The sequence below is a fragment of the Oryctolagus cuniculus genome, chromosome 21, assembly GCF_051225735.1.
Source record: "Oryctolagus cuniculus isolate XC-2025 breed Fujian yellow rabbit chromosome 21, ASM5122573v1, whole genome shotgun sequence".
Lineage (NCBI taxonomy): Eukaryota > Metazoa > Chordata > Mammalia > Lagomorpha > Leporidae > Oryctolagus > Oryctolagus cuniculus.
In genome coordinates, this window is record NC_142887.1 from 24152438 (window position 1) to 24168959 (window position 16522).

The 16522-nt window shown below is 52.0% G+C and overlaps 1 protein-coding gene across 3 annotated transcripts in view; it reads left to right on the plus strand.

Annotated features, from left to right (window-relative positions):
* The window catches only part of SEZ6L (seizure related 6 homolog like), a 194453-nt gene that overhangs the window by 81254 nt on the left and 96677 nt on the right, over positions 1 to 16522 (plus strand). The window lies entirely within an intron of this gene.

Here is a 16522-nt window from a genome sequence, read left to right on the forward strand (position 1 = left end):
TGGACCAGGAAACAGAAAGAGTAAATAATTCACCAAGGATGAAAACAAGGGGAAAATCCTGCCTTCCTTGAGGTCAAGACAAGACATATGAGAGTCTCCTTGTGGGTCCCCAATACACAAGGCTAAATTAGCTTAAAATGTTTAAAGCAGTAACACTCAGTGCTGGCAAGGTTACTGTAACATCGGGAAGCTCAGCTGCTGTGCAATTTAAAAGACCCCTTAGGAAAGCAAAGTGGCAACTCTATCCAGCTAGAGCCCTCAAAGTCTCCATCTCTGACCAGAGGGTTTCGTTCCAGGGAATTTGTGCCTGGAACTGGATTCAACGGTCGCCAAAGGTGCATGCATAAAAAGGCTCTCGTGAGCTGGAGCTAACAGCAAGAAATAGAAAGGAGATGGGGAAGTGAGGGAGGAAAGGAAAGGGGACGAGAGAGAGGAAAGAGAGAAGCAAGAGGAGGGAAGCAGAGAGGGAGGATGAGAAGAGGGAACGGATGTCAAATAAAATGCACGCGTGGAAAGCCAGCCACTGGGTGTGCGTGCACTGCGAGTGATTCCTGTGAAGCCTGCCTCCCAGCTCGCAGGAATCGCAGAGGCATTGTGCACTGCCTGGGGGCTTCAGGAAGGAGGGGACTGGAGTCCTGGTGAGAAAGGACCAGAAGCCAGCCCCTGCAAGCTGAGAGAGTGGAGCGGTCCCCTACACAGCAACTTTGCACATGGTTTGGTGTCTCCAGGAGTCAGTGTGCGAGCTAGTTAACTTTCCTCGGAATTCTGCTACCGGGTCCTAGCCCCCACCAACGCAGAAGCCAGGGACTGCAGTCTCCAGGGTTAGCCTGCCTTGGTTAAAGTGGCCTCTGATGTTAGTTCTGAGGGCTCCTTGAGAACTCTGCCCCTTCGTAAGCACACTATTGAAAGATGGCTGATGGAGTGAATCCGGCTGGTGCGAGGGCACTTGTGAAGTTCACAGAAAACGTGTGTTACCAAACAAACGTGCCTGGCTGTTGGCTTATTTTTTTGCAACAAAGTAAACACGTTTCTTTTTAATTTGGAAGGCAAAATGAGAGAAAGAGAGAGACAGACATAGAGATATTCCATCTGCTGTCTCCACTGCCCCCAAATGCCTGCCCCAGTCAGGGCTGGCTCAGACCAAAGTCAGAAGCTGGGGACTCTGGCCTGGTGTCATGGCACAGTGGGTTAAGCTGCCACCTCCAAGGCCAGCATCTCCCATCATCGCTGATGGGAGTCCTGGCTGCTCTACGTCCCATCCAGCTCCCAGCTAACGCTCCTGGGGAAGCAGTGGAAGCTGGCACAAGTGCTCGGGCCCCTGCCACCCACATAGGAGACCTGGATGGGAGTTTCTGGCTCCTGGCATCAGCATGGGCCAGCCCTGGCTATTGAAGCCAATTGGGAAGACCTGTCTCTGTCTCTCCTCCTCTCTGTAACTCTGCTTTTCAAATAAATAAGTCAATTTGTAAAGCCCAGGAGGATTAGGAGGGAGAAGGGTGGGGCGGGGGGAAGGTGAGAGTGTCGGGGAGTCACCCTGCTCCGGTCCCCATTCCATGTACGAAAGGAACAGGGAAATAAATGAGCAAAGGTTAAAATACAGAGGAGAAGTGCGTCAGAGGGGAAGCAAGGAAAAGGACGAGGTGAAGAGTGAGGAGCAGACAAGCAGGCGGGGGTTAGGGATGTGCACGGAAGAATAAACTGACACAGGAACTCGGGGACCGGGAGAGACGCTGAGGGCTGAGCAAAGAAAGTGGCTAAGAGGCCAGGCACATGAGGAGGAAGGCACACAAGGATGAAGGGCGGGATTCCTCCATCCTGGCTTTTCTCAGCATCCCAGAATGGTCCAAGGGGCTCTGGGTGAAGGAGCAGGAGCAGAATGTGGGAAACACAGAAGAACAGCTCATGCCTCACTCCCAGCCTTTTCTGCAACTATGGGATCAGCTGGAGAGCTACACACGCTTGGCACAGGTGCTGTCCTGCCAGCCCCAAGAGGCTGACATAGTGGGCTGGGAAGCAGCCCCAGCACAAGGGTTCTGCAGGGCTCCCCTGGGCCAGAGACTTCCACATGCTCCCAGGGCTGGGCGCCACTGCCCTGGGGCCCTGGTTCCACTGTCTGGGCCCTGCACCTGCAGCAGAGGCATCACCTGGGCCTCATGAGGGAGGCAGACTCTCAGATCCCTCCCAGAGCTATGGTCCACATGGGGCTGGGTGACTTATAAAAACCTGAAGTCCCAGGTCAACGGGCTGCCTGTGACAAGGACGTTCCTGCTATAGCATCACGTGGTAGAGGCCATCTCAGGGGCAAGAGAGGCAGAGCTCAAATTTTTTTAACAGATTTATTTTAATTATTTGAAAGCAGAGCAATATCTTGCATCCAACTGGTTCACTCCCCCAAGTGACTCCAACAGCCGGGGCTGGGCCAATCAGAAGCCAGGAGTCAGGAGCTCCATCCGGGTCTCCCACGTGGGTGGCAGGGGTCCAAGCTCTTGGGCCATCTTCTGCTGCTTTCCCAGGCGCATCAGGAAGGAGGTGGATGGAAAGTGGAGCAGCTGGGATTCGAACCACCTGCTGGACAGGTGACAGATTAACCCATTGTGCCACAACTCCAGGCCCAGAACTCACTTTTAAACAAACACGCTTCTACAAAAACAACATCAAACCACTCACAAGGGCAGAGTTCCCTTGACATAATCACTCTCTTAAAGGCCTCACCTCTCAACAGGGCAGCGCTGGGGATTCAGTTTGCAGCCCGTGAACATTGGGACACAGGTGTAAACCACAGCATCTAGGGAATCAGAAACTCATGGGGTCCTGAGGCCATCTGTGTGCTCCCAGTCCTCCCCAGGGGTTCTGACACCCCACACCAGGGAGGCAGCTGTCACTGTGGAGAATCCTGCAAAGTGGGTACATAGTGTTCCTGTTGCAGGGGGGGCAAGGCTCAGGCTGGATGATGAAGAAGAAGAGTCCAGGCCCTTCTGTGAGACCCTCAGAGCCCCCATGACCTAGGCCAGGGCTCTCAATGAGGAGAGTGCTGTAGCTTGGATATTACTTTGGGGGTCCCCCCAAAGGCCTATGTATTGGGAAGCTTGGTGCCTGACATCCTATGTTAAGGGCAGAGACTTGATCTCACTATGGTGTCTGAAGATGGGACCTTTGTGGGGTGACTGGGTTGGGTTAGGTTTCTGGGCCACAGCCCCACGCCTAAATCACGCAAGTGTTATACAGAAAGCCACATGGCCATGGAGGGAAGCCCAGGTCCCTTCCACCAGGCTGTGGCGTCATCAGATGTCAGAATCAATGGAGCCACCTGATCTTGGACTGGGAACCTCCCAAACCATAACCTGACACATATCACCTTCCCGCATACATAGCTCCCCCGCAGGCATTTTTAGTTAGTTAAAGTATTGAAAACTGACAAGCCAGTTAGGATGTCATGTGTTTCTTCCAGGGGGCATCAGCAGCAGTGTCTGGAGACATTTTTTGGCTGCCACCATCAGGGCTGGTGGGGATCCAGTGGGTAAAGACGAGAGGCACGTGCAACATCCTACAGCGCCCGGCCCAGCCCTTCACCTCCACAGAGAGTGCTCCAGCCCCAGGTTCAGCAGGGCCAGTGCAGAGGAGCCCCAAGATGGGGAAATGCACATGGCAAGGGTGCAGGGTTAGAAGAGAGGCACTGGGCACGAACCGCTTCTTTGTGTTCTCATTCCTGGAAGTTCTCAGACAGTGGCCTCAAAGGAATTGTACAATGCCTCTTTGTTTGTTTGTCTGTTTGAAAGTCAGAGTTACACAGAGAGAGGAGAAGCAGAGAGAGAGAGAGAGAGAGAGAGAGGTCTTCCTTCCACTGGTTCACTCCCCAGCTGGCCATAACAGCCAGAGCTGTGCTGATCCGAAGCCAGAAGCCAGGAGCTTCTTCCAGGTCTCCCATGCAGGTGCAGGAGCCTAAGGACTTGGGTCATCTTCTACTGCTTTCCCAGGCCATAGCAGAGAGCTTGGTCGGAAGAAGAGCAGCCGAGACTCAAACAGGCACCCATATGGGATGCCAGCACTGCAGGCAGCAGCTTTACCCACCACGCCACAGCGCCGACCCCAGCGCCTCTTTCAACTCCTTCATTTTACAGGAGAAGAAAACAAGCCCGACAGAGGAAACCATTCCCTAGGGCCCCACAGCACTAATTCCTGTCTATCAGCTCATCCCATAAGCACTGCATGAAGAGTCGCTGTGTGGAGGGTACCGTGCTGATGTGAGAGATACGGTGGCAGACCACCGTCACAGAGCAAACGAGGACATCTGTGACATTATAAGGGCTTCTGTGAGGTGGCTAGAGGGGGTGTTTATCTGAGGGCTGGAGAGGGCCAGCCATGGGAGAGGCAGCAGGGAGCTCAGAGACTGTCCCATCCCTGTGTCTCCAGCCCAGAAGGAGACCCTGGCTTTTCCCTGGTGTCAGGGGCTGGCTGCTGGCTGCCCCGGAGAGAGTTACTGGAGTAGAAGGAACCACAGGCATTTGACTGCAGCCGGCATTCAGAGCCCTGTAGAAATCCCGGAGAGTTTATCACGTCCTAGGCCCCGATAGCATCTGCATTAGGAACGAGAAATCCGACCAGACTGCTCAAGAAAGATTAGCTGTGGTCCTTTCTGGAGAGTAAGTGGCTTACACGACTCCGGGCCACTGTAGCTGCCTGCTCCTGCTGCCAGCCACCCTCTCCCCGCAACAAGACGGCCGCGCCAGGGCTCCCACAGTGACTCTGTCATTTCTGATTCACTGTAACTAAAGAAGTCTTTTGCGAGCATCCACTCTGCCTAGGTCTGGGGGGAGAGCTGTGTGGGAGGCAGATGCAGGAGGGAAAGCACAGCCTTGGAAACAGACACAGGCTCGGGCCAGCGCCATGACGTAGCAGGTAAGGCTGCAGCCTGCCACGCCGGCATCCTGTATGGGCACTGGTTCGTGTCCCGGAGGCTCCACTTCCACTCCAGCTCCCTACTAATGGCCTGGGAAAGCAGCAGAAGATAGCCCAGGTACTTGGGCCCTGCCACTCACGTGGGAGACCCGGGAAGAAATTTCTAGCTCCTGGCTTCGGCCTGGCCCAGCCCAGGAGAGTGAGCAAGCATACGGAAGATTGTGTGTGTGTGTGTGTGTGTGTGTGTAACTCTGACTTTCAAGTAAATAAAGAGATCTTTTTTAAAAAGAAAGAGACACAGGCTCCTAGAAGAGGCCATGTCTTCAATATCCATTCATTTGCTAGGTGACACCTGCATGTACTCCCCATGGCCACACCACTCCAGGCACAGAGGATGGAGAACCGGAAGACATAGCTACCTGCTTCCCAGAGTCCTGTGTGATGTCAGGTGTCCAATACGCTAATAGTTACGGGACAGTATGAGGAGCAAGAAGGGAATCATTAACCCAGCCCAAGAAACCTCAGAGGTCTTCCTGGAAGAGGTGACATCGAAAATAAGAGCAGATGAGGAGTTAGCAGTTAACCAGATATAGTAAGCACAAAGAACACGGCACAATTGATGCATATTAAAACAGTGCAGTGTAAGACGTGTGTGGATCATCACGTGTGTGGCACTGCCTTCTAAAGCAGGCACCACTGTGTTTTTCCCCTGTGTTTAAATGCGGACATTTGCATGCAAGGACATTACGTATGGCTGGTAAATTGAAGGTCTGAATCCAACCCCAGGAAGCATGGCTACTGAACTTATTTTCGTGACCCCTGGGCTGTGTGCAGCGTTTATCTAGAATGCTATAGAAGGAGGTACAGTCGAGTACGCGAATTACAAAGATCTGCAGAAGGCACTCAGGAGTCAAAGCATCAAGGCTACCCATAAAGGCCTGCACGAGATGTGAGGGATCTTACGGCAATGGCTGAGAAAGGCAGACTAGGGCCAGTGCCGCAGCTCACTAGGCTAATCCTCCACCTTGCAGTGCCAGCACCCCGGGTTCTAGTCCCGGTCAGGGCGCCGGTTCTGTCCCAGTTGCTCCTCTTCCAGTCCAGCTCTCTGCTGTGGCCCGGGAGGGCAGTGGAGGATGGCCCAAGTGCTTGGGCCCTGCACCCACATGGGAAACCAGGAGGAAGTGCCTGGCTCCTGGCTTCAGATCAGCGCAGCGCACTGGCCGGAGCAGCCATTTGGGGGGTGAACCAATGGAGGGAAGACCTTTCTCTCTGTCTTTCTCTCTCTCACTGTCTAACTCTGCCTGTCAAAAAAAAAAAAAAAAGAGAGAGAGAGAGAGAGAGAAAGGCAGGCTGCATTCTGAAGCTGAAGTCCAAAGGATTTAAGCAGCAGAGTAATGCGATCTTACTTTGGTAAGAAAATTTTCCATGGGAAAGATTAAGACTTGGAAGAGCATCAGTGGAATCTTTTCAGATTTTTAGCTTGATGTAGGAGGGCCGCAATAGATGAAGTGCCAAGAAAATCATTTTTTCATCCAACATGGAAGGAAAAAAAAAAACAGCTTTGATGTTAGGTCGGGTTAGCAGTAAGGATGAAGTGGCCAGCACCGGCAGTGGCTGGGTCTTCATTGTTGTTATCTTTCTGTCCTTGACAATCTCAGAAGGAACTGAGACAAATATCCTATGCTGACAGTCCTGGTTTCATAGCAAAGTTTTGCCTCAAAGGGCAATCTGAGAAGCAGAAAAAGGTGAGAAAAGAACAGAATCATGGCTGGAAGCTTCCTCCATTCTAACTAACTGTCCTTCCTCACTCAGCCTACCAAGAAAGGGCCAAAGCCTAGATCCAAAGGGGACAGGAAGAAGCAAACAGTACATAAAAATGTTGAGACAGAAAAAAGAGGGCATGGCAAAATGAGGGGTCAGAAGGGGAGGCTAGACCTGGAGAGAGACCATGGAGTGCGTAACACAGATGATGAGCTTTTAAGGCCACAATCTCTGGGCTCTCACCCACCACAGGAACAGCCCCAGTGTGTATAGATGAGGTGCCCATGGGAGCTGCTACCCAAGGCCCTGAAATAGCTCTGTGCTCCAGGCTGCTTACAACACCTGGCTGAGTCTGTCCTCTCTCTCCCAATGCTTGTAGATCTTTGAATTTCTTGATGCACATTTTGTGATTTCCAAGCCACTGAGAAAAAAATCTATGAGCTAAAACATATGTGCAGCTAGGTTGGTATTTAATTGCACCAACATTTGATTATGAACTTTGTTAACCATTTTATTTTAGGAATATTTTCTTTTACAGACAATTAATCAATGAGCTTTTCCACTGAAAACTTAGACAAGTTAAGCCACCGCTTGAGTCATCTGCACACTGTATTGGAGTTGCCAGTTCAAGTGCCTGCTCCTCTGCTTCTGAACCAGCTCCCTGCTAATGCATCTGGTAGGCCACAGATCATGGCCCCTATTATCCACCTGGGGGACCTGGATGGAGCCCCGGTCTCCTGGCTTCAGCCTAGCACAGTCCAGGCTGTTGTGTTGCAATATTTGGGAAGTGAGCTGGTAGATGGAAGATATCTCTCTCTCTTTTAAACAAAATACATTAACAAGCATTTTAAAAATCAGATAAAAGAGAAAACGAGGTCTCTAAGGAGAGAAACCCCAAAGAAGAGGGAGGATCTGAGCACAAGGCAGAGGTGCTGACTGATTTCCCAGCCACAAGGTGACTGAGGTCACATTTTGTGCTGCTGCACCCACTTCACCTTCTTCCTGAAGTCTGGCCCTGTTAGATGGGCTCCTGGTCAATCCTAGAACCAACGCCTCCTCCTTCAGGGAGCCGCCCTGAGCACCAGCCCTGAGTCCCCTAAACGCTTGTGGGAAAGCTCCCTGATGCCCACAGTCTAACCCCCACGTTAGTTCACTCGCCCCCTGGTCTTGTTCCCACCACCACCCAGGAGGCGATGTCAAGCCCTCAATGCCAGAATCACCGCAGAGTCACCAGGCCTGGATTCCACATCCATCCCTGTTGCAAACTGCGTGACAGTTTGCAGGACAAACCTCCTGATCGTCAAGTCTACAATCAGACTTGCTATGGGGACAGCCTCTAGCTGCCAGGCTGGACAAGTCAGTCCCTTAGCACAGTGCCTTTCATCCATGACTCCACGTCACTAGATGAGGAACCAATATTTAGAGGGGGGAAAACATGGCACCCAGGGTCACCTACAGAAAAGCAGCATACGCTGGGTCTGAATCCAAGGTCTCTCTGAATCCAGAACCCACATTCTCTCCATCCCATCATGACGCTTCTGTTGATGCCTGCTGTCTTCCAACACCAACATTGCATCACTCGACCTTCCCAGCGACCTTCTGCAAAGGGCAGCTTCCCCTGGGAGCTCTGTGACAAAGCTGATCTCCCCAAACTGGTCCTTGCTCTGCATTTCCTGTGTCAGAAAAGTCTCCTCTCCTCCCCCGCACCATTGCTCAGGCAGAAGCCTGGACAGCTTCCTGGACACAGTCACCTCTCAATTCCCCTCCCCGTATCCAGCCCAATCCCTAGCTCTCTCAACTCTAAACAGATCTGTCCTAATTCTTGTGCACCCTTACATCTCCATGGCTGTCCAAGCCCCGTCTCCACTCACCCCGACTGGTCCTTTTGCTTCTGCCCCTAACCCTTCTTCATGCTCCAGCAGCAAAGTAGAACAGCTTTGCTATTCACCTCTTCCCCCCATCACTCTTCAGATAATGTCCAAACCCTTCTCCTGCGGACAGCCAAGATGACCTTTGGCCAAGTCTCTGATCAGGAATTTCAATCACAAAAATTTAGTGCAGGTAGCACAAAGAATAAACTCAGGGTCATTGCAAGTCTTGGCAGATCTGGAGGCCACCTGTGCTAGGGCCAGCATCGCAGGGGTGAAGGCTGTTTGGTGAGAGTACGGCCACGGCAGTAGACAACAGAGCCACTGAGAGGCGGCATGAGGAATAGGAACAGCAGCTCCCCCGGCCTTGGGTCCTGATCTTGCCACTGTCCAGCTGTGTGACCTTGGGCAAGTCACAAAACCAATCTGAGCTTCAGTTCTGTCTACTGAGCAAATTCAGTGAAGACCATGATGCCTGAACTTCTGGAGTGGAATGCAGATACGAGACATTCTTCCTTTTTTTAAAAGATTTATTTTACTTATTTGAAAGACAGAATTACAGAGAGAGAGGTCTTCCATCCGCTGGTTCACTCCCAGATGGCTGCAACAGCTGGAGCTGCACTGATCCAAAGCCAGGAGCCAGGAGCTTCTTCTGAGTCTCCCACTCGGGTGCAGGAGCCCAAGGACTTGGGACATCTTCTCCTGCTTTCCCAGGCCATAGCAGAGAGCTGGATTGGAAGAGAAGTAGCCGGGACTAGAACCGGCGCCCCTACGGGATGCCAGCGCTTCAGGCCAGGGCTTTAACCTGCTGAGCCACAGCGCCAGCCCCGAGACCTCCTTTCCTCGCTTGAGCCTCGCAGCCTCCGTCTCCAGGTTTCAGACACCCTATGGCTGCACTATTCAACAGGGCAGCCACTTGCCACACAGGGCTACTGAGCACGTCAGATGCGGCCTGTCCAAATTGAGGCATGGTGCACGTAAACACGTACTAGGCTTGGGAGACTTGGAGTAAGAAAAAAAGGAATGCAAGCTATCATCTCGTTGGTTTTGTTTGCATTGATTGAAGGTTGAAATAATATTTTTAGCTCTTAGGTTAAATCAAATATTTTAGTGTAATTTTTAAAATGGGACTTTAGATTGCACCGTAAGAAATTCCTGATATTTGACTTTTTCACCTACTAAAGTGGTCATTTCAGGTCTTCATATTCAGAGCAGGGGCTGGGAAGCTTTTCCTCCAAAGGCTCAAATAGTAAATATTTAGGCTTTGATGGTGATTTGGTCTCCAAGGCAACGATTCAACTCCGCTGCTATGGCATGAAAGCAGCCACTGGCAAAAAAGTAAAACCATGGCTGTGTTGCGATAAGACTTCATTTAGAAAAACAAGCAAGGACCACACTGGGCCTGTGGGCTGTGGTTTGCCAACTCCTATTTTATTTTTTTTATTTGAAAGGCAGAGTAACACAAGAAGTATGTGTGTGTGAGAGAGAGAGAGAGAGAGAGAGAGAGAGAGAGAGAGAGATCTTTCTTCTGCTGGTTCACTCCCCAAATGGCCAGGGCTGTGCCAGGCTGAGGCCAGGAGCCAGGAGCTTCTTCCAGTGCAGGGTCCCAAGGACTTGGGCCATCTTCTACTGCTCTCCCAGGCCATAGCAGAGAGCTGGATTGGAAGAGGAGAAGCCAGAACTAGAACCAGTGCCCATATGGGATGCCGGTGCTGCAGACCAGGGCTTTAACCTGCTGTGCCACAGCTGTGCCCTGGCCATCTTCTGCTGCCCTCCCAGGTGTACTAGCAGGGAGCTGGGTGAGAAGCAGAGTAGCCAGGACTCAAACCATCACTCGGACATGGGACACTTGTGTCCCAAGTGGCAGCTGGACCCACTGCACCACAACTCAGGCCCTTGCCCACCCCTGGTTTAAACCAATGAATTTCCCACTGTCAGAAGGAGGGGGAAATGATTGGAAGTGGGATTTGGAATTTTCACGGCGTTGTTGCACCTGCCTAGCAGTGCACCTGGGAGCTGGTTCATTCCCAGATGGCTGCAACAGCTGGAGCTGCACTGATCCAAAGCCAGGAGCCAGGAGCTTCTTCTGAGTCTCCCACTTGGGTGCAGGGGCCCAAGGACTTGGGACGTCTTCTCCTGCTTTCCCAGGCCATAGCAGAGAGCTGGATTGGAAGAGGAGTAGCCGGGACTAGAACCGGCGCCCATATGGGAAAGGGAGGAGAACCTTTCCTCCTCTTGTCCTCTTCCCACAAAGACGACTGAAAGACAGCCAGCATGTGACTGCACCGGAATCTTTGCCCCCTGAGCCTCCCTCTCTTAATGACATCACACAGGGTGTTGGGGGCGGGGGGAGTACAAGTTCCATCCCCTTGAAGCTCCTCCCCACAGCTTGGCCTCCCGGAAGCTCGCCTTCGAAAGAGGTGAGGCTGCTGTAGCCAGGGCAAAGCTGTCTTCAGTGGCCTTGTGCACCTCTCTTGCCGGCCTGAGCCACCTGAGCTTCTCCCCGTCCCCTTCCCGGAGCCTGGCAAAGTCCTCGGAGTCGGACAGGAATTCAGGTCTGCCTTTGTGGGAGCAGAGCCTTGTTCACGCAAGTTCTGAAAGCTGGGAAGGAAATGAATGCTTCCACCAAATTAGGCCAAGTAATACTAATACTCTCGAGGGAGACATTATTTAAATAGCATCAAAATCAATTTCCGTGCTATTAAATATTCTAGTCTGTGTTTTAATTGAGACGACTGCATATTCCCCAAAAAGAGAAGAGCTATTTGAAGAGCCCTCTCTCTCTCTCTCTCTCTTTCTCTCCCCCTCTGACAAGGAAAGCACCTTGGAGAGCGGCAGACCGCCCATGAGCCTGTTTCTGCTCCTATTCATCTTCTTTAGAGCTAACCTGGTTTATTATTTTTCTTTAAGAAACCAAAACGGAGCTCTGAGAGGCACCCCGGGCATGGGGAACTCGGATGCCTTCAAATAGGATAAACCAGGTCATTCTCGCTTCTCTCCTTAAGGGCTTGGGTTTGCAATCGGCTACAAGAGGCAGGCGCTGTCCTTGAAGTCCCAGAAGCCGGCGAGTGTGTTTGGCTAAGGGGCCGAGAGATGAGGATCATCCCCAACTCTCGCTGCTCTCTGTTCCATAAAGGGCTCAGATGTGTCTTCCCTGTCCCAGGCTCCGGAGGAAGCTCCCAGTCTGGTGAGGGAGACGCGCCCGAGAAGAAGTCGTTAAAATGCAGCACACAAAGAGCAAGAATAGAACCCGGGGCCCCAGCCTGTGTTCCCATCGCTCTCCTCCTGGTCTCCTGGTCACAGGTCCTTCCCTGTGGCACATCTGCCCTTCCATCCAGGCTGAGGGTACAGACGAGGCAGTCCGGCTCCCTCTGTGTCCTCAGGGCCCAGAAGAGGGGCAGGCACAAAGTAGGTGTTCATTTAAAATTAAATGATGCTGCAGGGGCCAGGGGGAAGAAGCAGCCCTCTCTTCCGAAGGGAGGGGGCTACAGTGCTGCAGTGAGGAGAGGGTTGCGAGGTGGCCCATGAAAGGGAAAGTATTGCCAGCAGAATGTCGAGTGCAGAGTCTTAATGATGTCATTCCAGCCAGAGCTCATGTGTACTGAGCGTTCACCGTAGTCTAGGCTCTGGAGCTGCACCTGCTCATTTAATTTTCACAACGACCCTGTGCGTGATGTGCTCATACCCATTTCACAGATGAGGCAGCTGAGGTCAGAGAGGTTAACTCTTCAATCTCACACTATTTCAGGAAATGGCAAAAATCTGACTCTGTGGCTTTACCAGTTCAAGTGATTCCAGGCTTGGTTGTAACCACCAGGTTTTCCTTCCCGATGGCCCTTCCAACATCGGGAGTTGGGGAAAATGTTGAGGGGTTTAATGCGGCTATGGGGTGGAGTGCTGGAAGGTAGGATGAGAGGTTGGCAGATTTTGTGCTTCTGCTGATAGGGCAGCATCTCCTAAACTACAATTTTGTGAAAATCTACCTTACAAGATGGACGTGGGTGTTCAAAGTGGGGGGCAGGATGTGCAAATGGTTTGGTAAATGCAGTTGCAACCAAACCACACACACATTTTGTTTCTGCTGCAGGATTTATCAGAGCCTTTATCCCAAAGGTAAGCGTTGCAATTGCCCAAGGGGAAGAGAAAGCCAACTGAAGCTTGCTTTTTTCAGTATTCATCTCAACAGCCCACAGAATAGTGAATTGGGGAGCTGCTGCATAGATGGTGATGCTCCATGGAGAGGACTTAGAAAGGGGACAGCACGGAGAGATGAGAGGGCTCCCAGGACGGCAGTGGAGGTGGCTGCAAAGAATCAGAGGCAGAGGCTAGAGTCTGGAGGATTTTCTGAATTCAAGACCCTCCCTGGCAGGGTGTGCATAAAAGTGTTGGCAGGGGGGTGGGGTGGGGGCTGGCCTGCCTCTGGCCCATTGGCATCAAAGAGAAGTTTCTGCTCCCAGTAGGTGCAGCAGGGAGAAACCACATTCCTGCACACATGGCATTGTCTAAACAAAGCATGTTGCTTCTGTAGAGAACAATGGACTGGCTTTTCAGAGCGATTCTCTGACTGTGGCGTGTCGCCCAGGCCATCAATTAAACTCCAATCCAATTTCCTGCCCAAGCCTTTTCCGCCTTGGGAGTTCCTTTCTGACGTGGAGCAGACTTGGCTGACGCGGTGGGAAAATGGAGTGGCCAAACTGCCCAGTGACTCTGTCCGTGGCAAGGGCCAGCCTCTCTGATCTCGTCTTCCCTTCCGAAGGTGATCACCCAACGGGAGCAGAGAATTGGGCAGAATGAGGTCAGAAACCATGTTTAAAGCACTAGGAGGAGTCTTTTATTTAAAAAGAAGATTTTATTTATTTATTTGAAAGGCAGAGTTACACAGAGAGAGAAGGAGAGGAAGAGACAGAGAGGTCTTCCATCCACTAGTTCACTCTCCAATTGGCTGCAACGGCCGGAGCTGTGCCAGTCCGAAGCCAGGAGCCAGGAGCTTCTTTTGGGTCTCCCATGTGGGTGCAGAGGCCCAAGGACTTGGGCCATCTTTTACTGCTTTCCCAGGCATAGCAGAGAGCTGGATCAGCGTGGAGTAGCTGGGTCTTGAACCGGTGCCCATATGGGATGCTGGCACTGCAGGTGGCAGCTTTATCTGCTACCACAGCACTGGCCCCTAGGAGGAGTTTTGCGTAACCTAATCCCTCTACCCCTGTTTTACCTAAGAAGAAATTAGGGCCAGCGAGGGAATGGGGCAGCATGGCCAAGGTTGTGCATCTACTCAGTGAGTTTGCTAAACTGGTCCCCCAGTATGGCTCTTTCTCCACCAAGATCCACTCCCCTTCCAGTAACCTGAGGCACCCAGCTCCTTAATCCAATCACATGACTCAATATGGAAAAAAAAAGTCCAAGAAGCTTCCCAAGAACTTGGAATAAACCTGAATGGGGGCCGGCACCACGGCTCAATAGGCTAATCCTCTGCCTGTGGCGCCGGCACACCGGGTGTTCTGGTCAGGGCGCCAGATTCTGACCCGGTCGCTCCTCTTCCTGTTCAGCTCTCTGCTGTGGCCTGGGAGTGCAGTGGAGGATGGCCCAGGTCCCTGGGCCCTGCACCCGCATGGGAGACCAGGAGGAAGTGCCTGGCTCCTGGCTTCGGATCAGCGCAGTGCGCCGGCTGCAGCACGCTGGCTGCAGCAGCCATAGAGAGGTGAACCAACGGAAAAAGGAAGAGCTTCCTCTCTGTCTCTCTCTCTCACTGTCCACTCTGCCTGTCAAAAAAAAAAAAAACCTGAATGGGACAGAGCTGGGTGAGCATGTGAGCATAGGCGAGTCTACCTTGGCACTGACACTTGGACTGGGCAGTAGGGGGAGAGTGTCCTGTGCATTGTGGTCAAAGACATATCCTTGACCATTCCTCACTAGATGTCATCAACACTCTTCACCCCCAGGGGGACATCTAAAAAATATATCTGGGCATTGCCAAATATCCCCTGGGGACGAAACCCAGTCCCACTTGGGAGGCACTGGCATATGGAAAAATCTAGAAGGGCAAGGTGTGTGTGAAGGAGGGTGAGAAAGAAGCCCCAGCTGGGTGTGAAGCCTCTGGCACAGTCAGAGACCTCTGCAGACCTCCGGTGGCCCATCTGAGAGAGGCAAAGGAGAGTTTCTGTCGCACATAGCTTTTGCTCTAAGATCAAACAGGACATGGAGGTGACTGTTCCTTGTGCATATGAAACTGTCACATGATGAGCCACTCTGCCACCCAGGGCAACTGCACGGATGTTACGGTGTGGCTAGGGAGGCATCACGGGGTATAATTTCCTCCGTGCCCAGAAACCCCAAAGATAATAAATCTCAGATATCCTTGGGCAGGTGATCCACCTGAAGTACTTGGCCAAGGTGAAGACTTCAGTCGATGTGGGTAAGGCCAAGGGCTATGCATTTTAAAGCTCACCCCAGGGAGATTCTGCTGAAAATGACCTTTTAAGAAACGCTTGTCTGCAGAAGGCGTGCCCAGACTCTGCAACAGCAAGACTCCTGGTTATCAGGCAGAGGGTCAAGAACCTAACCGATGCACGACCCCAGGGCGTATAAAGAAGTTGTCACTGACACCAGTCCAGGGTCACCATGGGAACCCTGACCTCATGGTCTGGGAGTCTGTCTTCATTGCCTTCTCTTTGGAAATCTGAGGTTAGCGTCATCTCCACTGTAGCACACTCCACCCCTGGCTTTATTTTTCACTTGCTACTTATTCAGCGTGACCGGCTCCCAAACATATTTTGATGCAAACATGGCGCAGCCTTTGATCAAAAATTATGGTAACACATCGTCTTGTCAAGAGGCTAATAAAGCATGTTATCCTGCCTGTCGCCGAAGCCGCCTTGCAGACGCTGCTTGGTGGCCGCCAGGGCCCTGCATTCATTTCCCTTCCTCTGGGCTCCAAGGAACAGAGTCTGCCGTGGGAGGATCAACAGTGAGTTCTCTCGCCCACCCAGTCACTCTAGCTGTGGCGGAGGAGTTGTCTTGTGTGCGTCAAGCCCAGTGCACACAGCAGGTGGACCAGAAAGGCAGGAATGAGGTCATCCAGTAGAGGCCGAGCAGGCAGGGTCGTGGACAAGAGCCCGGGGGAGGGAGTCAGAGGATGGAGACAGCAGGATGAGGTGAAATCCACTTGCCCCAGAGTCAGACCTGGGGATGCTGCTGACAAGTTTCTGAATGACAAGGTGATTTTTTTCTGAGCCTCAGTTCCCGGATGTATAAAACAGACCCCCACAATAGAACCCAATACTGAGGGACTGGATAGGAGAAGCACGGTGGCAGGATTATCCCAGTTCCTGGCACCTGCTAAAGGCTCAGTGACTGCTCAGACGCAGCACTCCAGCTCTCACCAGCTTGACTGATGGTGTTCCAGCCTTACAATGGTACAAAAGCAACACGCATTCCATACAGGTTGTACTGCAGTGTTTGGATTTGAGGGGGAGCATTTAGCCTGGCAACTAAACACCAGCTCTGCCACATCAGATGCCCGGCTCCAGCTCCTGATACAGACTTGGGGAAGATGTGGTGATGGTTCAAGTAGTCGCACTCCTGCCGCCCACATTGGAGTCCTGGGTTGAGATCCTAATTCTCAGCTTCATACCAGGCATTGCAGGAATTTGGGGCATATACCGGTGGTTGGGCAATCATTCCTTCTCTCCTCTCTCTCTCTCTCTCTCTCTAGTAAGTAACATCTAATTCTTTTAGATTTTGAATTTAGATCTTTGCCCAGACCAGCAACATGTGGCACACTCTTGCAAACCTGGGCAGGGCAGTGAACCCCATCAGCCCCGCAAATCCCGAAGGGCAACAGCCACACTCCCCCTCCAGTGTCCTTTGTCGCTAAGCTATGACATTTGCTAGGCTAAGTGAGCTCCAGGCATTTTCCACTTCGGATTTCTCAGCAATGACGTCATTGGAGGTTGTGGAGAGTTTTTTTTTTTTTCCATCTTCACTACTTCCGAGATACAACT